Source organism: Balaenoptera borealis (genome assembly GCF_965194805.1).
Source record: "Balaenoptera borealis genome assembly, chromosome: 14".
NCBI lineage: Eukaryota > Metazoa > Chordata > Mammalia > Artiodactyla > Balaenopteridae > Balaenoptera > Balaenoptera borealis.
Window position 1 is genome coordinate 63,568,415 of NC_138875.1, and position 21,947 is coordinate 63,590,361.

At 46.3% G+C, this 21,947-nt stretch overlaps 1 protein-coding gene and 1 long non-coding RNA gene across 2 annotated transcripts in view; one reads left to right on the forward strand and one right to left on the reverse strand.

The window, feature by feature from the left end:
• The window catches only part of LOC309611108, a 123,174-nt gene extending 113,057 nt beyond the window's left edge, over positions 1-10,117 (reverse strand). Inside the window, exon 1 of the long non-coding RNA XR_014234334.1 lies at positions 2,505-10,117. This is a non-coding gene — a long non-coding RNA (uncharacterized lncRNA). The remainder of the gene's footprint in view (positions 1-2,504) is intronic.
• The window catches only part of LDLRAD4 (low density lipoprotein receptor class A domain containing 4), a 303,264-nt gene that overhangs the window by 220,656 nt on the left and 60,661 nt on the right, over positions 1-21,947 (forward strand).

Below are 21,947 nucleotides of genomic sequence, written 5' to 3' on the forward strand. Positions count from 1 at the left end.
GAAGTTCTTTGTAAATGTCTCACTTCCTAACAAGGTCTAAACTGATATCCTCTGATTTTGCCTTTTTAGAAATAGAAACTCGGGTGCCCAGACCTCAGGAGGAAGGAAAGAACTGCTTCCAGAGATTTGAAGGCTGTGGTTGGAGTGGAGTCTGATGTGGCTGCGGGTTTGGGGTCATCCAGGGACTGGCGAAGGGAAGGGAGAGAGGCTGGGCCTCGGAGGGGCAGCTCTGTGTCACCATCCCTGATGCTGAGTGTTTGGGGAGCACAGAGGCCCGCGTGGAGGGGACGCGTGCAGACAGGAGCTGCGGACTCACAGGAAGCACAGTAGACCGATAGGTGTCAAGGTGAATGACTTAAAGAGTGGACTTCATCATATAGTACTTTTCAGGATTTAAAAAACTAAAGATTTGTTCTAACAAGCAGGGTTAGGTGCTTTTTTGGCTTCTTTATTTTAGGGAAAATAATCTCTCATGATGAGATTATATGGCTTCCTTGCCTCGAAAGTTACTTGGGGTAAGACACTGTCAAGCCACGCAGGCACTCACTTCGGCTCTCATGGCTGGGTCTTCTGGGTCCGGCCGACTGTCCCAGGCACATGTATCACCTCACACGGGGGCTCCGGCCATGTCTGCCCCTGGGGCTAGAATGCCATGTGCAGTGTTGTTGCTATGGTTATTGATTTCTATTTTAAATGAGTCTGACATATAACTATGTAATTGTAATTTGGAAAATCAAATTAGGCTTTCTTATTCTCATTGGGGAATTATTTGATTACTTTGGCAAAGGAGGGAATCATAGAGTAACTTATACCAAAATAAAATTACTAAAAATATTGTGTAAATGTTTACTATTGTGTAAAAGTTCAGTATTTTCAAATTTTTCCTCTTAATTAAAAACATCCTGAATAGAGCTTCATAATGTAGAAGAATTTTTTTAAGTTAGATTTGGGCCATGACATGTGATGACACGTGTCGGAAACAAAGGACCTGAAGTAGAACATAGAAAGTCACTTCAGCCGCATACACACCCACATCCCCCATGTCCAGGCTGTCGCCACATCAGCCAGAGGGGCGCGGCCAGCATCAGCATCTAAGGAAGAACACACAGCGATCACCTGAGCAGAAATCCAGCATTTGGTGAAGCCCTGTCAGCCTTCCCAGGAGATCTGGCCTGGACGCAGTGAGCGCGGGTCTCAGGGCCACAGGCAGACGTGTCTTGCAGGCGGGGAACTGGCTTCAGTCCTGAGCATGTCCAGCTGTCCTCCGACTCCTTCCACGGCCGTCCTGAGCTGGGTGGGCTCACTGCCTCCTGGGAAGAGGGGGTCTGGCTGAGGAAGCGTGGACGAGGAGACCCTAACCCATGACTGCTCGCTGGACAGACGAGGTGATTTGCACGCAGCCCTGAGGAGCAAGGTCTCTGCAAATGGAGGCTGAGGTTGGACTCCGGCTGTGCTCCTGCAGTGGCCTGACTTCTTAGGTTAACCCTGGGGTTAACCTGGCCCAGGGCGCCTGGGTTCCCTGCCTGCTCACTGGGTTCTCACTACTGACAGGCTTAGGTGCTTCCGCGCTAGAAATGTAATAATTTTCCCCATATGTCGGATAGTACTGTGTGATATAATTTTTATATTAAGGACCCAGGATAAATAATATCACCACTAAAAAGAAGAACAGGAAACATAAACTGTGACTGAAAATACAAAAAGATAAAGCCTTATTAATTGCTTTAAAGGGAGCCTTTTCCCTTCTTTTCTCCTGGCTTAGTGTTGTAGTAATCCAGAAGCTGCCTCTGCTGAAGTAGCTGTTGATAATTACCCAGGGTCTGGGATGTGCCAGCCACTTGGAAAGATCAAGAACTAAGAAGTAATCCTGGAAACTGAATTTTAACCTCACTATCTGCTCTCCAAATACTAACCAGATGGAGCTTTGGAGACCATCTAATGAGGAATTAGTTACCAAATACACACCATTATTTCCCCAGGCGCCCTGAGCACTGTTAGCATGGCCAGTGCCAGGTATGAAAGCTCTTGCATGTTGCTGATGTAGTTCCTGGGGATATGTGACATTATAGGTGATTTTCACATGCAAAATAATTTTGCTACACATTTATTTTGGTCATTATTACATTTTTATGAGCTATCCCTGAACTGAAGTGAAACAGTTTGCTTTCTCCAAAGAACTGGAAATGTACTCGCTTGACTGAAAACAAAAGCCGTGTGGAAAAGGTTGCAGATGGGTTTTGTCACATGCACAGAAAACCCATAAATTGTTCAGGAGAAGGGATATGATGTAACCAAAAGCGACCAAAGCTCGTTCTGCCAGGGGGAGTGAAGAAAGGACACAGAGATGGCAAAAGAAGAAATATCTCGTGTGCCTTGTCCCCGTCTGCAGTAGGCGTTCTCCAAGGGCTGGAAGCAAGGAAAGAGCCCTCATTCCCATTTTGTCTCTCTGTTTTTAAATTTTTTATTGAATTAGTGTATACATTAGAAAAGTGCATATATCAAACCCTGTATTTTTTATACATTGAACAACTGTACTAAATGCCACTTAAATGTTCACTTTAAAGTGGTTAATTTTATATTAATGTGAATTTCACCAAAAAAATAAATAAATAAACAGTAGCAGAACTGGACCAGCCACCTACAGAGCTCCCTCGAACTGGGTTTTTGTGGGAATGTGGGAGCAGAATTGCGGGGGCCAAGTGGTCTCGGCGTCCCCTGGGGCGGCAGACGCAAGCCGGGTGGCACCTGGTGTCCTCAGGCCTCGTCCTCCAGCCGCTAGTGGGGGCGGCAGTGGTGTTACACTGAGGCTACAGTCTGCATTTCCTAGATGACTTAGTGACTGTTTCCTATGTTTATTAGTCATTTTAATTTTTGTAATTCTATTTTAAATAAAGACCTTTTTTTCCTTTGTAAAATTTCTATGAAGGCAGTCATTTTTCTTCATTTCCCAGCCAGACTCTAACTCAGCAAACTTAACAGACTTTGGTCCCCATCTCCGGGAAGCATGGCACCGGCCTCCATGGTGGCCTGGCGCCCATCCAGCCTGGCCGGCTGTTCACCCCTCTTCTCTGTGGGATGCCTGCAGGTGGGCATTTGGCTGCAGGCATCCTGCAGGCTTTGCTGCTTGGTTGGAGCCCAGGAACGTGGGGGAGAAACACGGAGATTCACCTGAATGAACAGGTGGGTCTTCAAGAGTCACCCCCACCATTCAAGGAGCATAAACATGACCTTTTCCAGGCCAGGCTTGGCCTGCGGGGCCGCGAGCCTTCCAGAACGACGAACTGCATGTCTTGAGTCCTGCCTGGATGCCTGTCCACCTGTATTTGCTCTGCTGTGGACTGACAGTGAATCGGGGGCAGAACTATGCAGCAACGTCAGCGATCTCTATTGTGTTGTTACATCCATAAAAGTTAGTATGCGGTGCTTGATACAGCCAATCAAGCCACTGGCCATCCACAAACTGGTGGTGGAAACACCTCTTTTTCTCCGTCAGTGACTAATGCAAGCCCCTTTGTCCTGCACAGCCAGTGACCCAAGAGCACCAATGTGCTCATCAGCTTTGGCTGACAAGGCACAGACCTTCACACTGTCCCCTAGTAGTGGACTGAGAAAGAGGAGATCCGTTTTCTTGCCCTTTAGTTCTAGATCCTATTCCTTGTCTGTAAAATGGGTATAAAACTCACCTTTGGGCCCTGTGACATTAACTTTATTACTGCCTACATACAAACCTCGGTACACTCCAGCACTGCTTCTGCTATAAAATCAAAGGTTAGCATCTTAACCACAGGTTACTATATTATACTTTCCACACTACTGATCTTTAAAGGAAACAGACACAAATTAGATTCTTTTCTTTTTTTTAATTTTTTTTTTTTTTTTTTTTTTTTAATTTTTGGCTGTGTTGGGTCCTTGTTGCTGTGCGCAGGCTTTATCTAGTTGCGGTGAGCAGGGGCTGCTCTTCGTTGTGGTGCATGGGCTTCTCATTGCAGTGGCTTCTCTTGTTGCAGAGCATGGGCTCTAGGCGCGCGGGCTTCAGTAGTTGTGGCTCACGGGCTCTAGAGCGCAGGCTCAGTAGTTGCTCCGCAGCATGTGGGATCTTCCCGGACGAGGGCTCGAACCCATGTCCCCTGCATTTGGCAGGCGGATTCTTAACCACTCTGCCACCAGGGAAGTCCACAAATTAGATTCAATGGTTTTCAAACATATAAAGTACTGATTCAGCTTTAAATGTGTCTGTCTTAGGGCATCTGACCAAAGCCTCTGTCTTCAAGCTGGACACACACACATGCCTGTAAGTGAACATGATGGATGCACTCTGTGAGAGCCAGTGACCGCCAGCCACCAGGCTTGGGTCCCAGAAAAAATAATTCTTGGAATTTTAAAATTATCCCAGGTGCCTTCCAGGTAGACATTTGTAACAGAACAGTCTCATATCAACACAGCACATCTCGACCCTTCATCGTTAACGTCCCTACATGGTGTGCAGCAGGCTGAACAGGGTCTCTGCCTTTTCCATTGTGGGAGGGGGGCCCCACAGGGACTGAGGGACGCGCCATCTGTGAAGCACAGGGAAATGAGTCCTGAGTCCTGAAGACTGTCAGGAATTAGAGGAGATTGTTAAGATCATGGGAAAACAACCACCTTAAAGTCAGGCGGCCTCCCTACCCAGAATGAGTATAGTGGGGTCTTTGTGTGGAGGTCGGGGTGACCCAGGTGCCCCCCATCCTCACTCTCAATTCTAGTAAAAGATTTTCAGGGGCTGAGGTTTCACAGTCAGTAGCGCAGCCTCATGCTTCACAAGTCTTTTGTTGAAGATATTAATACCATCTTTCCATCTGACCTAAATCTTTCCTGTGGAAGTTAAGCCATGTTTCCAGTGGAGATAAAGAATGTAGGAGATAGAAATTCAGCTTTAATGTGTCCAGTTAAATTGGGGGTGTTTAGAGTTAGGGGACTCGAGTCCACACTGAACTGGGTCCCATCATGTGATGGTTTCAGAGAGAAAGACGTCACACGAGTTTGACTCTTGGTTTTGGTATTCGAGTCCAGGTCTCCGTGTTGAGGTCAGTAAAGGGATTAGGAGGTGGGGGGAGAGTGTGATTTCAAGGTTTGTGGTGGTTACGGCCACGCTGCTGTGTTCCGTTGGCCCGGGCTGAAGCCAGCGTGTAGAAGGTCAGGTGCACGGCCACCTGCTCCAGCACGTCCAGAGGCGGCCAGGCCTGCAGCACCGCCGGGACATGGTCACCAGGCAGCACGGGATCCAGGCTCCTCATTAATAATCTTACGACTGTGTTTTTATTAGTTTAACAGAACATTAAAAATGTGCATATGTTCAGGAAACGCAGTTAAGTAGGATGAAACGATGAGTTTTAAAGCTCTAATGTTCAATTAATTAGTAATTTCCATCCAGCCTGTCGCCGCCTCATACTGGGTGTTCTCCGGTCTGAGTAAAGTTTAGGCTCTCAGCTCCTGGGAACTTCCTATCGCTTCTCTTCATTACTGCTTTAAAAAGGGGTCTTTTAGCGTTTTTAAAAGGGTGAAAGCTGTACACTTTAAACCTTTCTTGTCATAACATGAGATCAAAACACATTTGGGGAGCCTTAATTTTCTTTCATGTGGCAAAGGTCCCCCTCTGGGGAAGAAAGGAGGATGACTTCTAAAAACCAAAGCTACGGGGAGAAGTATTTTGTCAACTAGTGGGTGGAGGTGGGGGCAGGAGAGGTCCTTTCAGCTGTCAGGATAGAGGAAGCCCTGGTGAGGGTGCCACTGAAGAGACCCTTCTGCCCACGTGCCTTCCCAACCATGGGGACCCTCCCGGGCCCTTCCTCTTTCACTCTCAGCTCTCCTTCCAATGTTCTTCTTGGGACGAGCAGCCAGGTCTCTGTTCTGCCAGTGATGCAGTCATCCCCCTTCATCCACAGGTTTGCTCTCTGTGTTTTCAGTTACTGTGGTCAACCGTGGTCCAAAAATATTATGTGGAAAATTCCAGAAATAAACAATCCATGAGCTTTAAGTTGCCCACCGTTGGAGTAGCTTGACGAAACCGTGTGCCCTCCTTCCCAGTATGTGAATCACCCTCTGTGCCCGTGTCCCGCCTGTTAGTCACTTAATAACCGCCTCAATCAGATGGACTGTCGTGGTATCGAAGTGCTTGTATTCAAGTAACTCTTATTTTACTTAATAATGGCCCCAAGACACATGAATAGTGATGCTGGTAATTTGGATATTCTCTTACTGTGCCTAGTTATAAGTTATACCTTATCACAGGTAAGTATATATAGGAAAACACAGAGTATTTAGGGTTCGGTGCTATCTGCGGTTTCAGGAATCCACTGGGGGTCTTGGAACATATCCCCCTCGGATAAGGGGGGGCGATGTGAAAGACAGCACCTTTGTCCCATTGCTTCCCCGCCTCCAGTTCCTGTTCCCGTTGACAGTGGCTTACCTTCCATTACTTTCCTGATTCACAGGGAAGTTTGGTTTCCCACTCCGAGGCACACCTCTGGTGTATAGACATGTTGCACAAGACTCTGCAATTTGGACAAGTTAGGAATGACTTGAAACTCTTTCTGTATGGAGGATGCTTTGCTGTTTTAAAAAACATTCAGGAACCACTGTGCACGTGGTCTTAGCAGCTGGCTGGGCTGGGCAACCCTGACCAAGACCCTTGGCACATGTGGGGAGGGGGCTCCTGGCTCCCCCCTCCCCATACGGCGATGTAGGCATGTCAGAGCGCAGACGCAGATGGAGGGTTTCAGGCCTCAGGTGTTTGTTCCTGTGGTTCATACACAAATTGCCCTCAGTGCCTTTAGGGGAAGACTTTGCCTCGATATCATACTTTCTTGCCCCTTCCTGGAGTAATACCTGTGGGAGGGGAACATTATTCCCCACTCTCTGGTGAGCGGAGGTGAGACTGATGAAGGCTTTGACCGTGCCTTTTAGCGGGTCCTTCGTGAACTCGTGTGAAGATGCGCACTCAGGTGCTGACTCCCAGAGCAGAAGTCCTGTCTTTTTAACTGAATGAAGGCTGATGTCAGAGGCCTCATCCAGTAACAACAGGGAACATTTAAATTAAAAAAGCCTTGAGCATTTCTGTCAATGCTTCTTCTCTAAGCTGATCTGCTACAGCAGAAATGTGCATTGTCCACGGTAACCGCAGAGATGGACCATCAAGGGAGGCCCGTGGGTCCCTGCACTGTGGTGCCGTAACTTGTGAGGCCATAACGCAGGTTGTCAAAAATGTATGGTGGAGCAGATTTAGATTGTTTTCTGGACGGGAGAAGAAAATTGGCAATCTACTATGTTTCCAGATATTACAACTATCAAGGCAGCTTGAAGTGGGTTTCAAGACCCCCTCCCATTCTCACCGAGAGGATGAAATGGAGGAAACCCCAGCAGTTTCCAGATTTATAGCCACTAGGACAGGCAGTTGCAGAGAGGGGGAGGGGAGTCTGTGTGCGACCCAGGGTGTGTGAAAGGGATTGCAGGAGGCCAGAGTTGCCTCCCTCATCGTTCAGGGAGACTGGGGGATGGGGAGTGGGGCGGGAGGCTGACTCTTTCCCTCCCATACCTGCTAACGTGGTTTCAGCAAAACCCTGACTTTCCCATCTTCAATCTTAAACAGGTACAGTGGTTAAGTATTAATATTAATGAGCATAATAACAATAATAAAACTGGCAGCAGCATCGAATGAATGTGGTCTCCTGTGGTAGAAATATTTACCCAATGTGTCCTGCCAGTTAGAGAGATTTTGGCATTAAACCTAGACATTACCTCATCCTCCTGGGCAGACAGCCGATTGCGATGCTAAGCAAGTCTGCAGAAGTGAAGAGCTGCGTGTACCTGCCTGATTGGCTGCATAGCCCAGACCCTGGTGGGAAGCTATTTCTTTGAGCGTCTCTGTCTGTCTGTCTGGGTCTTACCCTTAGTTCCTTTCTTTCTCTCTCCAGCCCTCCTTAAGGTTGTCATTGTCTATTTTCAAATTGCTGATTTTTTTTTTTTTAATCTTGAAGGGCACATTTTTTTAATCTTGAAGGGTACGTTGTGAAAAGGTCTGCCAGCCAGGTGGGCAGGTATTAATACACATAGAGACCTGAAAGATCAGAATTAATGGGAGGAAAAGTGAAGTACCTGTGTGTGTGTGCATGTGTGCTTGTATATGTGTGTGCAAACGTCCCCACACTCAGGCACATATGCTTCTCTCACTTTGTAAGAATCAGAGACAGGTTAATGAAACAGGTTTCTTGTTTTGTTTTGGTTTGTTTTAATTCATGATAAATACACGGGGCATTCCACAATGAAGGAGGTTTAATTTCAAGATTATTAGCAACTAAAATAATATTTTGAAACATTTGTAATTATACTAAAATGTGTTTTTGATACTTCTAAGAAAACATAACAATTAAAATAATTTATTCCACTGGCCTCAAACCTCTCTGAAATTAGTACTGTATACAGTATAGAAGTTCTAGGTAAGCACAATAGACAAATCTGAGCTAGAAAGTAAAATCTTTGGGTAATGTTGAAAATATTGAGAAGGCTTTGAATTGTCACTAAAGTACCAAATATTCTGTAAGTTTTCCAAAAAGGTTATGGAAAACCATGCTTCTGCTCCTAGGACCAGGTCGCCTTTTGTTTTCTTTAGATCTTGACTCAAACTTTCACATCACATAGGTTTTGTGCTATTACTACTAAGTGACTTAGTTTTATCAGTTGGTGTCGCATCTTCTAAAATTCCTAAATCGCCTCCGTGTTGGCCCTGATTATTAACCAGCTCTTAGGACTGTACTGAGGTGCATTTTGTGATAATTTTTTCTAAAAGGCTCTTATTTGAGTTTAAGTTGTACTAATTTCTTTACACACCCACAAGTGAACACTAATTATTGGCCTGAGTATTACCAAATTTTTGTGTATGAGGTTCATTCCAGCCACTAAGTCATTAAAAAAAAATGTTAGTAATGTTAAGTACTAAGCTCATAGATATACAAAATGGCCATGTAGTAAATTCTTAATTCTTTTCTTTTTTTTTTTTTTTTTTACTAAGTCTTTAGTGCATGTGAAGGTACGTATGTTTATACAGCCTCAGATCCATTCACTGACAGTATTACTTTTTTAAAAATTTATTTATTTTATTTTTGGCTGCATTGGGTCTTCGTTGCGGTGCATGGGCTTCTCATTGCAGTGGCTTCTATTGTTGCAGAGCATGGTCTCTAGGCACGTGGGCTTCAGTAGTTACGGCGCACAGGCTCAGTAGTTGTGGCTCATGGGCTCTAGAGCGCAGGCTTAGTAGTTGTGGCGCACGGACTTAGTTGCTCCGTGGCATGTGGGATCTTCCCGGACCAGGGCTCGAACCCGTGTCCCCTGCATTGGCAGGCAGATTCTTAAACACTGCGCCACCAGGGAAGCCCATAAATTCTTAATTCTTAATCGCTCTTTACAGAGGACAGATATATCTTGGCGAAAAGATGAAGTCGCTTCCTGCCTGTGGCAGAGTGGACCCAGCTCTGGAGCTCGCTTCTCACGTGGTCTCGGCCATCTTGGGAGGGACTGCCCGCGGGGAGTGTTGCCAGGGCCCAGCCTGTGGAGGTGATCTGCTTAAGGAACAGGTCTTCCCGATGCTTCGGGCAGATTCCGACTTCCCCAGGGGCCTCCGAGAGCTAGCTCAGCTGTCAGGCATCGTCCCTGGAACGGGTGGTCGTCCCTGGAGCAGCTCCAGGTCCACAAGCTGAGCCCCAACCTCCTCAGACGACTCCCCAAGGCCCCCCGTGGGGTGGGTCCTTTCTGTCCTGCAGGGGCTTCATGTCCAGATGGTGGTTGTCGGTCAGTGGACACAGCAAGCGTCTGCTGTTGTAGAAAGAATTTGGAGGAAATGTGTGAGAATGAAGGGCAACAGCAGAGTTTGGTGTGTGAGTCAGGGTTATTTGCTTGTATTGACACGAGCGTGAGTGCTGAGGGTGTTATGTGGAGCTTTAAATTTTGGCTGTGCGTGAATTCTGTCTCTGCATTTATCTGTGGCCACTATCAACTGATGACGTGTGATACGAATGTTTACAATTTATATACTGGAAAGGACACTAAGAGGTTTTTTTCTTTAAGTTATTTTACTCCATGGTTTTTCCCCTCAGTTACATGGAAGATGGCGCAACATACTGTTATAAATGGTGGTGTTGAAGAATGCAGAACCTTGTGCTCTGGCACTATTCCTGTTCTGTACTACCTTTGGAAACCCCTTTCTGCAGACGGTTGGCAACATGCATCCCACCACCAGGTACCAGAACACGAGCCGACACGTGTGAGGTTCCCTCTCTAAGTAAAAATATCTTAAACACTCTAAATGGGGATTGAGACTTTTTAACATCTTCTGCATTTTTCTACTTTAAATATCAGATAAGGGAAACAAATATGAAAAGGAAAGAGGAAGAAGGATCAGAAGGGGCTTTCTTGCTGCAAAGGAGACTGTGGGTTCAGTTTAAGGCAGCTCCACATAAACAGAAGGATCAAAGGTGGGGGGGATCCACGTGGGCTGGAGGGACCAGACAGCAGAGCCTGGGCCGAAGTGGATTTTGTTTCATTCTGGGAGGGCATTGTAGACTGTACATCAGCAGAAGATGACAAAGGAAAGGCCATGCTTTAAAGCAGAATATCCATCGTCTTTAAGTGAGCAGCTGCGTACTCAGAGATGAGGAAGCTGTGTAGAAGACAGATTTTTTCCTTCTGTGAGAGGCAGGGGTGTGAGGCCTGGCCTGGCTGTGGGTTAATAATCCGGTGGTGATGTTCCCATGAAGATGCCCCATTCCTTGCTGTTGCTGTTTGTGATGGATTCTGATTTGGGAATATCCATGCTTCCTGCCAGAGGACCGGGCTGGCTATGGGCGGGTGGGCAGAGAGGGTGGCTTGGAGTCCGGAGAACTGGCTTTGGATTCCAGCTCCACCATGTGGCTTGGACAAGTTGCCGAGTCCCTGTCTTACACGGACACGGTGAGACCCGGACATGGTGGGGACTCCAAGGTATGGTGGTTTCTTCTGAGTAAAGAAATGGAACAGTGTCTCTCTGTTGCCTTAGGCAGTAGGAGCAGGTCACTCCTAACCTCCGTCTTGGCTTCTGCAGTTGTCCCCGACCCCTTCTCTGTGGCGCCAGGCTACTTTGGCGGGTCCCTCCGGCTGCCCGTCTCCCCGGCCCCCACAGCTGTTTCTTCTGTGCCTCCGTTTATGGTGGAGTCACATCTCACTTCAGGCACGGTCACTTTCCATTTGCTTTTATCTTGGTGGCCGGTTCTCTCTTCTGATTACCCATCTCTGGGGAACGTCTTGTGTGTCCCTGGGAGGCGGGCACAGCAGCTACCGCTCGGCTGTCTGGGTGTCGCGGAGGCTCCCAGAAGTGCCGTGACTGGTCCCAGTCATTCTCCTCGTCGGCTGATCACACAGCGACCTGTGGGCCCAGGAGCTGGCTGTCCGCTGGTGCCTCCTGCAGGTAGTTACACACCCTGACGGCTGCAGTCTGAACCCTGTTGCTAGGCATGGTGTTATTTAACTAAACTGTGGTCACTGAAGTTTCTTCACATCTGAATTGTGTAAAGCAAGGGCAGCCTTTTGGTGTCCGTGTGCAAGAGAGTCACTCGTGTACCTGCCATGAATGATGTTGCTGAGACGTGGGGATAGACAGTTGTGAAGTGTTTTCCAAAGGGCCTGTGCCAGTTTACACTCACCAGCGGTGAGTTCCTTCTGTGCCTCGCCAGCACCGTGAGACTCTGATTTTGTCAGGCTGTCGAGGGTGAAAGAACAACTCACTGCAGCTCTAATTGGCATCTACCTGCTATGTTTATTGGTTCTGGTTTTTCTTATGTGAAATGCCTCTTCAGGGTTTTTGGCCCATTTTCTTGTGGGTTGTTTGGGTCAAGATCTGTGAAGAGTCTGAGTTCTACTGTAGTCACCAGTTTTAGGGATGCTGGCAGAAGACCCCCGACTACTGGGTTAGAGACTTTATTGCTCATAGAACAAAGAGCATGAACCTCGGCAGAGTCTCAAGTTTCCCTCGTCTGAGGCCCCCGGCGGTGACCACTTTTCACTAAGTTCAGGGACAAATTTTGTTCCACTTTTTCTAGTTGGATGACTCCCCTTGTAGGATGCATGTAAATAACGGACCGGTTACTCCTCCAACAAGCCCCCTGTGTAACCCAGGGGAGCTTCATCTTGGAGAGAACCTGCAGTGACCTGACGGTTACAGGATCTACTGCTGGTATTTCCTTAGACATTCTGAAGTCTCCTACAGCCACCTCTAAGGGGCTAGTGACAGTTTTGGGGAGGGTGGCAAGAAGCATAGTCCTGGGGGCACATGAGGGGCCCCTGGAAAGAAAGTGGTGTTTACCGTTGTTGGGCAGTTTTTCTCTCCAGCTGTTTTTAAGGTCTTCATATATGATACTGTGTTCTCCCTATAATACATCTGCATAGATTTCTTTTCCTCTACCTCCTCCTCCTCCTCCTCCGCTCCTGCCCTCCCCAGCCCCCCACCTTCACCTTCTTTTCCTCCATGTTTTGTGAGATTCCCAAATCTGTGGACTGTTGTCTTTCAACAGTTCTGGAAAATCCTCAGCTTCTGCCTCCCCACGTACTGTCCCTGCCTTGTTCTTTCTTTTTTCCTGTGATTTGCTGTTAGTCCTTCTGACTCTGTCCTCCATGGCTCATCCTCTTCTGTGTTTTTCATTTTTGTTTTTCTGTGCTTCATTCTGGATAATGTCTTCTAGTCACTCCTGAGCTGTGTCAATATATTACTAAATCCATCCAATAAATTTTTGTTTAATTTATTATATTTTTCATTTTAGAAGTTTTTTTTGGTTCTTTTTCAAATTGGATTGGTCATTTTTAAAAATTGTGTCTTGCTCCTTATACCACGTTTCCAATCCCTTCTTTTTAACACATTAATTTTACCTTCTGGATCTGATACTTTTCATTTCTGAAGTCTTTGTGGGTCTTATTCAACTTTATGCTTCTGCTGGCTATCATTCATGGAGCTTTGTTTCTTGTTTGTTGTGCGATTTTTTTTTTTTTTTAATGTGAGCTTGTATTTCTTAGAACTGTATCTATGGGAATTCCTGAGGCCTAGGCTGAAGGTGGGTTCTTCCGGGGGCTACATGCATCTGCATCCTCCAGATACTTTGGTGCACCCTCACTCAGCTTTGGATCGTACCGTTTTTTCATTTTCATGAGCTCCAAGTTGTTGTAAGGGTATTTTATAACCAAGTATTCTTGTGCAAAATAGATATCTGGAATCTACTAGGTAAAATGAAACGTGCTAGCAACAGGTGATGAATACATGGGAACAGAGTAAGAAGGGTGTGTGATGAATACATGGGAACAGAGTAAGAAGGGTGTGTGAGTTTGAAAACAAAGAATAGTCCTTAACTGTAAGTATCCTCTAAAGGCCCTATAGTTTACCAGTTCTTTCTGAAAATACACTTATTAGGAGCTTGGGCAATGAAGTAAGCTACTAATAATCCCTCAGAGGAATTCAAGAGGATGAGTCTAGGTTTCTTAACCGTTCGGTTGGAGGCAGCTTTCCAAGTCTGCTAAGTACTGTCTTCCAGTGTCAGTGGAAAGCGGCCCAGTTCGGTTTCTCTGGTGACGAGAAGCATGAGCTGGACTAGTGGTGGGGACAGAGTGGCAGTCAGCACCTCAGTAGTTCCTGTCTGGGTTTTCCGGAGCTGTGTTCCACCAGCCTTTAGCGCTGTTTGCTGACTGTGTTAATAGGTTTCTCCTGACAAAGGAAGCGCCATATTCACACAAGGTGGGGACAGTGGGAATGCACCCAGCTGCTCAGGAATGCCACCTGGGAAGTGCTTAGGGGTGGCTATTCTTGTTTTTGTATAAGCATGTTTATCTTTTTTCATAAATGATACACTGTATATAGTGCTCTACAGCTTTTTAAAAATCGAGGCATAGTTGAGTTATAATATATGTTTCAGGTGTACAATATAGTGATTTACAATTTTTAAAGGTTGTACTCCATTTATTATAAAATATTGGCTGTATTTCCTGTGCTGTACAATATATCCTTGTAGCTTATTTTATACTTAGTATAAAATATAGGGTGACTTAATCTAGGGGTGCCTGTTCTTTAGGACAGCAACTGAAAAATGCACTCACATAGAACTTTACACAAGACTAAGAAGACAGTAATTTGTCAAAAAACAGAGAGGATGTTCTGATGGAGAATACACACTCCCGTCGGCCCCGTCCCAGCCCTGCCTGCTGGCGGGGCATGTCTGCAGGGTCTCACTGGAGCCAGACTTGGGACGAGCGTCCTGCACTTGTGCCCTCCCCTCCCGGCATCCTTTTCTTACTCCCCTCATATGCCTGTGATGGATCTGGATCCATGTTCTCCACGCAGGACTGACCCTTACCCTCAGGTTCTGCTTTTGTATCAATAGATTCCAGTGTGTCTGCGGTAACTAGATAGCAAGAGTGTGTGTGTGTGTGTGTTCTCTGAACCTCCTCAACGGAGCTGTTCTGTGTCTTAACTATGAATCCTTGTTTGGGAGATTGGTTGGGAAGATGGATTCTCGTCTTGTGAAACACACTGACACCAGTGGGAGACGTTCCGCAGCCTTGAGGGCTTTGACTCCTGCTCTCGTCAGAGGTGGGAGGCGCTGAACCAGACCAGGAGATGGCAGGTGCCCGCTAGTGCCTCTGTCCACCTCCTCCGTGAGTCCTGTGCTGGGCCTCCTGCATGAACGGGGTGGTGGGACCAGAGTCACCAGGACACAGTCACCCTTGGTCACTGCTCTGGTGTATGGTGAATGGGCGGGGGGCCGGGGGGGGCCTCTGGTCTGGGGCCGTCCTTGCCCCGGAGTCCACAGCAGTCAACACACCACCAGGAGTCATCTGCGTTACCTCAGCCCTGTTGCTTACTTGCTCTGTGTTTTGGACTTTTGAAAATACCTTAAATTTGGGAGATAACTCAGGACAAGAATGAGAACTGTGGAAAAATTAAATTATAAACTAGTAACAGTCGTTCCTGGAGCTGTAATATGAAATTGCGTAGCCATCCTGCTTTCTCTAAGGCTGGCGAGGAAACCTCTCCGACCCGGGGCTTCGTTTCTACGGGCCGTGCGCTGGCCTCCTGTCCTTCCTTCATGGGGTCACAGGCAGTGACTCCCCTGAAGCCCTGGCTCTATTAAGCTCCTGGCTCTTTCAACACACCAGCAAATGTTACCTGTTGATTTTGTTGGCTTATGTCATTTTTTCCTAAAGCAGGGGAAAAAGGAAGATATTTCTGATCTGGTTCTTTTGTTTGAAGTAAGAAATGCTTCCGTTTTCCTGTCTAATCTACTCTTTAGCACTGGCGGCACCAGGCTGAGTTCTTGCTCCCTGGATGATCTTGTTTGATGACCGTGCTGTGACACAGAATGAACGGGCCTCTGATGCCACTGCCCAGGCAGCCCCTTGAGATGGAACATTATCCACAAATGGGTCTAGACAATCTTCTGCAACAGACTAGTATTTTATATTTGTGTAGACGATACTGCACTTAACAGCATGTGTGTACACATCCTATTTTCCCAGATACTTGGAGGGCCAGTCCTCATGTCTGCCTGGGTGGTCCTGAGGGCTGAATTCCAGTTAAGAAATTACTGTGCAGATGAGATGTGTGTTCTGAGGTGCTGGGGAGCAGGGCACCTGCTGGAAATACTCACCAGTCCTTGTCTACGCCGTTCAGGTGGAAGCTTGCCCACAGCAGAAAGGGGCCAGTGATGTGACATCAGCCACAAAGCCATATCCTGCATGTTTAGACCTGTCTTCTTTATCTGGGCCAAAGGTAGCTTTACTTCTTTGAATGAGCCCAGGTTCATAAAAGCCCAGCAGTGAATAATTCTAGGGTGCTTTTGGTTTTAGTTTTGGTTTTGAAATTTTAGTAAGAAACTCATTACCAACCTTTTTTGTAAATAATATTTTACAATATTATCTTAAATATATAAGGTATAGAACTATGTGTTTAATACATTCATTAGGTGTTTAAAGTTCAGAAGCATAAAGAAGAAAACTAAACGTCTTCTAAACCCACTGCTTGGGTGCAGGATTGGACTCAGATCTTCATCTGGTTTCTCCACCTTCCTACTCAGGTGGAGCATCCCCTGCCTCTTCATTTTCAGGCAGTGAACAGGACCTTGGTCACAGTCACAACCAGTGGTTGAAAGCTATACCCGTCCCCTGCCCCAGCCCCCAACCCCGGCTGGTGTGTGTGTGTGAGTTGAGGGCGGTGGAGGGGGGCATCTATCCTTCCACCCCCTGCCCACGTCCTGAGCACATGGTGAGGCAGTGGGGGGGGGGGGGCGGGGGGCGGAAATGCCCTGCTTGCCTGGCGAGGCCCTGGGATGGTTTGCAAGTTGCACTCTTTGGGTCTCTGTGTGTTTATAGCTGACTCTTTTGTGTGCTTTCATGGTATGTGAGGCAGATTTCTGAGATGGTCCCCAACATTCCTGCCTCTCACCTGAGTGTGGGTGGGGGCTGAGACTGTGACAGGATTGTCACTCCCGTGACTGGGTTATAGTAGTTGGCAGATGTGAGGAAGGTCCTGGCTGGGCCTGGTCTCATGAGATGAGTCCTTAAAAGAGACAAGAAGCAACTTGAAGAAGTGAGAGGAGTTGAGGACCTTAGTCCTGTGACAGCTGGGAGCCAGCTTTTGCCACTGGTGTGGAGGAGTGTGGAAGGGGGTCCTGAGTTCCAGCCGAGAGGTGGCCTCAGAGACCCTGAGCAGAGGGCTGGCCTGCAGCACCGTGAGCTGAGTGCTAAGCACCGTGTTTATGGAGACTGGTTGTGCAGCGGTGGGAAATCGCCCCGCTGCTTCTGCAGGCCCCGCTGGGAGCCTTCTCCTGCCCTTCCTTGGTGTGGCCACACCCCCGCTGTTTGGATGACCCCCCTGCAAGTGGACCCTTTTTCTATCGGGATCCCATTGCTTTTCCGGTTGGACTGTTTGGGGAGCATTTAATCCCTCGTGACCCTCATCCTTTGCTTTGGCAGATTGGGAAACCCTCTGCCCCATCCCAGGCAGCAGGAGCAGCTGTTTTCCTTCCCTGCCTCCAAAACAGCCAGTCAGCCCGTTTCTCTGTCTCTAGATTTCTCAGGTGGGAACCAGGCAGCAGTCCACGGAGCCTCCCTGGCCTCTTGGAAACTTTCTGGATGGTCCCATGAGCCTGTGCCCTGGCAGGGGTCCTAGTGAGGCGCACGGCACACGTTCTCCAGAGGAATTTCTCTTCACGGAGTTCTTCCAGAGTCAGGGCCCCTGGATCAGTCTGGACCTGGCGCCCCCTCCTCTTCCCCTTCGAGCACCAGAGAAAGCCTTCCCAGTCCATGCTGTGGCCCTTCCGTGCTTTGGTGCAGGTCGGCGTTGAAGGCTTTTGCAGCTGTCTGCTGCTGATTGTTTATTTTTAATTTATGCTTTCCTTTGAAAATATGCACTTGTTCTGTACCCTCGCTTTGACATATTATTGCATCTTGATGCTTCATTCAAAACTTCCAATTTCACATCCTGTCATACTTGTTTAATTTTTTTTTTAAAGAAAACTAATATAAGTTTCTTGATGTTTCTAAAAAATGAAGCCAGTTAAACAGAGGCATATCTTCTGATTCGTATTTTAGCAGAGTGGTTACTCCTGTTTGGCAGTAGAGTCTGAAGAAGGCTGGCCCTGACTTGCTGAGTCGTCTTAGTGCTGGAAAGGGAAGCTTCTGTCTTCCAGCATCAGCATCACTTAGCTGGTACCTCAGTGATACCACGTAGCAAACCACTCCAGAAACCCCGGGGCCGGGGCTCGTAAAAAAATGATCATTTACTATCACTCAGTCACCAACCCCCTCTCACCCCCGTCTTCACTGCAAGTCCTGCTCATTCCAGCAGGAGCAGTGGCGTTGGATCTGGGAAGAGGACTGTGCAGCACCTCACCAGGGGGCTTCTGATCGATGCAGGACCTCTGTGGTTGAAGCCCTTCACTCTTTAAGTCACAACTAAGCCCACAATTTTATGCTCAGCTTCTGAAGCTTTAATTGTGACTTGATCTTCTTGATGTTAAAGAGAATTAAAATGACAGTTAAGTTGGCTTGTGTCACTCTCCACCCTGCCCCAGTTCTAAATTAAGGCTGCCCTAGTTACAGCTGCTTTTCCTCCCGTGACTGTCGGTTTGAGAGGATGAGTGTGCCTGGTTTGCATGGGTGCACGCTCGTGGCAAGCACGGACACACCGGTGCTCGGTGCACTGAGCTGTGTTCCTCTGGAAAACAGTGTATGGTGGTGGCGAGAGAGTGCTTTGGGAGTTGGAAGATCTGACTTCTTATTTTTGTCCCTTTCAGCAAGTGACTTAACATCCAAGAGTGTTCGTGTCCCCGTCTGTAAAACGGAGACACGAACATCAACGTTTTGTTTTGCTGGATGATGAAGAGTGTAGTGTTCAGTCAGCCCTTGGAGTCTCCCATTCAAATCTCAAACTTTAAACACTTTAGAAGGTCTGCCTTTGAGATCATCCCAGTATTCCTGGACAACTGGAACACTAGCCAGTCAGGGTCCCCAGGCAAACATATTCCCATAAACTCGACTGGTCGTAGAGAAATATTACCAACGCCATTGGAAGTTAACGGGCTAAAGAAGCATGAAAGGGGTAGGTGGATGGCATTGGAGTAAGGACATTTGTCCAAGGAATTAAACAGTCAGGCAACCAGATGACCTTGATAACTAGTCTGATTTCACCCCCAGATTTTGATGCTTATCGCCTCGTATGCGGTTTTATGTTCGTGGAGAAGACTCAGCTGCTGGCTGACTTGGCAGAAGCAGAAGAGAGGCATGTTTGTCGGTGTAATAACTTTAATAGCAGGAGTGCTTGTAAAACATTTTGGATTCCTAGCCCCTAGGGCATAGCCCTCTTTGCGCCTGGGTTCCTACCACGCAGTGCCACACTCGGCCCTGGGCCCCAAAGCCAGGGCCAGTGGGTCCCATCCTGGGCGGGGGCGGTAGAAGGAGCCCTTGGTCAGGAGCTCAGAGTCCCCCTGTCAGATCTGCTGACTGGAAAGCAAAACAAAACAGCCTAATAGAAGTGAGCTTCGCTTGGCCAAAATAGTATGCATCGTGTTTTTCTTGGTTTTGGTTAATAACAGCTATTAATTCATCCATTGTTTCCATTAATTCATCCATCATGTTTTCTGAGCAACTACTGTGTGTCAAGGGTTAAGGGATAAGCTGGTGAACAAGGGCCCCTCTAACACTCTTTGTTCTAGTTATGGGCTCAGGTTTAGTATCAGCCAGAAGAGCCTCTGTCTGAATGAACTTGTGTACATTAATCTGCATAGAGGGATATATATATATTTTTTTTACCAAAATTGATTTGTCAGACTGATAATCCATTCATTTTGATACATTTTTGGTCCCCAGCTGTTGACAAACATTTGATTGCTTAACTCTCCATGATTTCTTTGAAAGAGTAAGGAAGGAAGGGAAGATAAAATAACATTGAAATTAGTAGATTTGGGGATTGTGGAACATCTCAAGGAGAGAAGGCTTAATGGGAAAGAAAGTAGAAACAGAATTAAGGATTTACATTTAGCTTATGATCTCAATTTTTCACATTTTTTGCACAAACTAGAGCATTTCTCCACTATGCCTAGCAAGGTTTTAAATATCTGGCTTTAATTTGAATATTGATTTTATTTATGGGTGGTACCCCCAGTTGCCCATGATCATTGATAATTTGGAAGTGATTGTGCTCTGGTCCTTACCATAAAGTAGTATTCCATGTATCTGAATTTAGGTAATAGAGGCTTAAAAATGTCTATGTCTATAGCTGGAAGGAGGGAGGGAGGGAGGGATGGGTAGGCTTTTTTTGAATTGAGTTTAATGACTTGCCTCACTCAATAGGTGAATGATGTTCTACATTGGGGATGAAAGGGACTTCTCAGTTTCTCTCTTGAACATAATGTGTCCTTCCCTGAACTGAAGGAAGTCTAAGGAAACTTGCACAGCTCTTTTACTTGACAAGAGGCAAAATGGAATGATGCTGTAAAAACTGTATGAAACACAGTAATTTAAAGTGCAATTTTAAGGTGCATTTAGTTTGAATGATCCGTGAAGCTGTTGCGTTCCTGTTTGTGTTTGTGTTTAGTTCCCTGGAGTAACTTCAGGTGTGTCTCCTGGATGTCCAGCTGCCTTCCTCCTTGTAATTCCTGTAGATTGTTAGGACCAGCCATTTCCTTCTGGTTTCTGCCACTGAAACTCCTGGCGGTTTTATACTTTGCTGCCTTCTTTAGTTTTTATAGATGATTATTTCAAGGCAGTTCTTACCTGCACTTCCCTATAACTCTCTCTCTTTCTCTTTAATGTAGCATCTGCATGAATATATCAACACTTTTTAAAATCAAAGGGTAGTTGGCTCACTGCAAGTCTGGGTATGTTTGGTATTTGGGCTTCCTGGTGATGCTCCACATGTGTCAAATTTATTTTCAGAAAGCTGGTTAAATTTTTAATGGGACCCATAGTTAAATCACCCTGTAAACAGAAACTGTTTATCTTTTTTGTAAAGAGGAATGTTATTTACTTTTTTAGCCTAAATAAATGAGAAGGTTTGCTTATATTCCTCTGCAGTTTGAAGGAAAATACCTTGAAATAGGGAAGACTTCAAGAAAGAGGACTAGAAAGTTTTATAATCTCTCTTGAAGAACAGCAGAAATGCTCCAGCAGCACCTCTGATGGTTGAGGCTGGAGTCGATCCCTGTCTGCTCGGCTGCTCCACACGGGTCCAGTCCAGCCGAGGGGGAGGTGGGGCAGCTGGAGGCATGGCTCGCTCTCTCCATGGAGGCGTCAGGCCGGCTGGATCCTCATCTCTTTCAGTTACATGTTAGTTGGCTCCTTTAAAGGGAGGAAGGGTAGGCAGAGAGACAGACATAAAAGCCTCTGGTTAGCGTTGAGAAGCCACCCTGTCCACTGAACAGTCTGGAGACCCCCAGAGGGTTACTTCCTTTGCCCTTGACCGTGGAGACTGTCACTGACTGAGCAGATGGGTTTTTAACCACAGTGGTCACTGGGCCAGTCAACACATACGTGTTTATGTTTGCTCTCTGCCTTCGTACTCACTTCTTCCCCTGGCCCCAGGCCACTTCTGATCTGCTGTCTGTCACTCTCTTTTTTCCTTTTCTAGAATATAATATAAATAGAAGCATACATTATGTCATCCTTCTAGTTTTACTGCTTTCATTTAGTATGACATTTTGAGATTCATCCATGTGATGGTATGTATCAATGTTCCTTTTTATTGCTGAGTAGTGTTCCATGGTACGGCTATGCTATAATTTGTTTATCCCTTCATCAGTTGATGGATATTTGAATTGTTTCCAGTTTGGGGCTATTATGAATAATGATTCTATAAATATTCACACAGAAGTTTTGTGTGGACATATATTTTCATTTCTTTTTGGTAAATACCCAAGAGTTGACTGGCCAGGTCCTATAGTAAGTATATGTTTAAGTATATGTTTTAAAAAACAGGTAATGCCATACTGGTTTTCAAAGTGGCTATACCATTTTGCATCCCAACCAGCAATGAGGGAGAGTTCCAGTTGCTCCACATTCTAACACTTGACATTGTTAGTCTTTTTACTGTTAGTCATTTTAGTGGTTGTGTAATACATCAAGTTGTTTTGGTACACATTTCCCTGATTGAGCATTTCTGATGTTGAGCATCTCTTCATGAGTTTATTGGTTATTTCTGTATTTACTTTTGTGAAGTGTCTGTTAAAATCTTTTGCTCATTTTTATTTGGGTTGTTTGCTTTTTTATTGATTTTTAAAACACTTGTATATACTCTATATATAAGCTTTTGTCAAAAATATATTTTGCAAATAGTCTCTCCTAGGCTGTGGCTTGGCTTTTTGTTTTCTTAGCTGTGTTTCAAAGAGCAGAGTTTAATTTTTGTGAAGTCC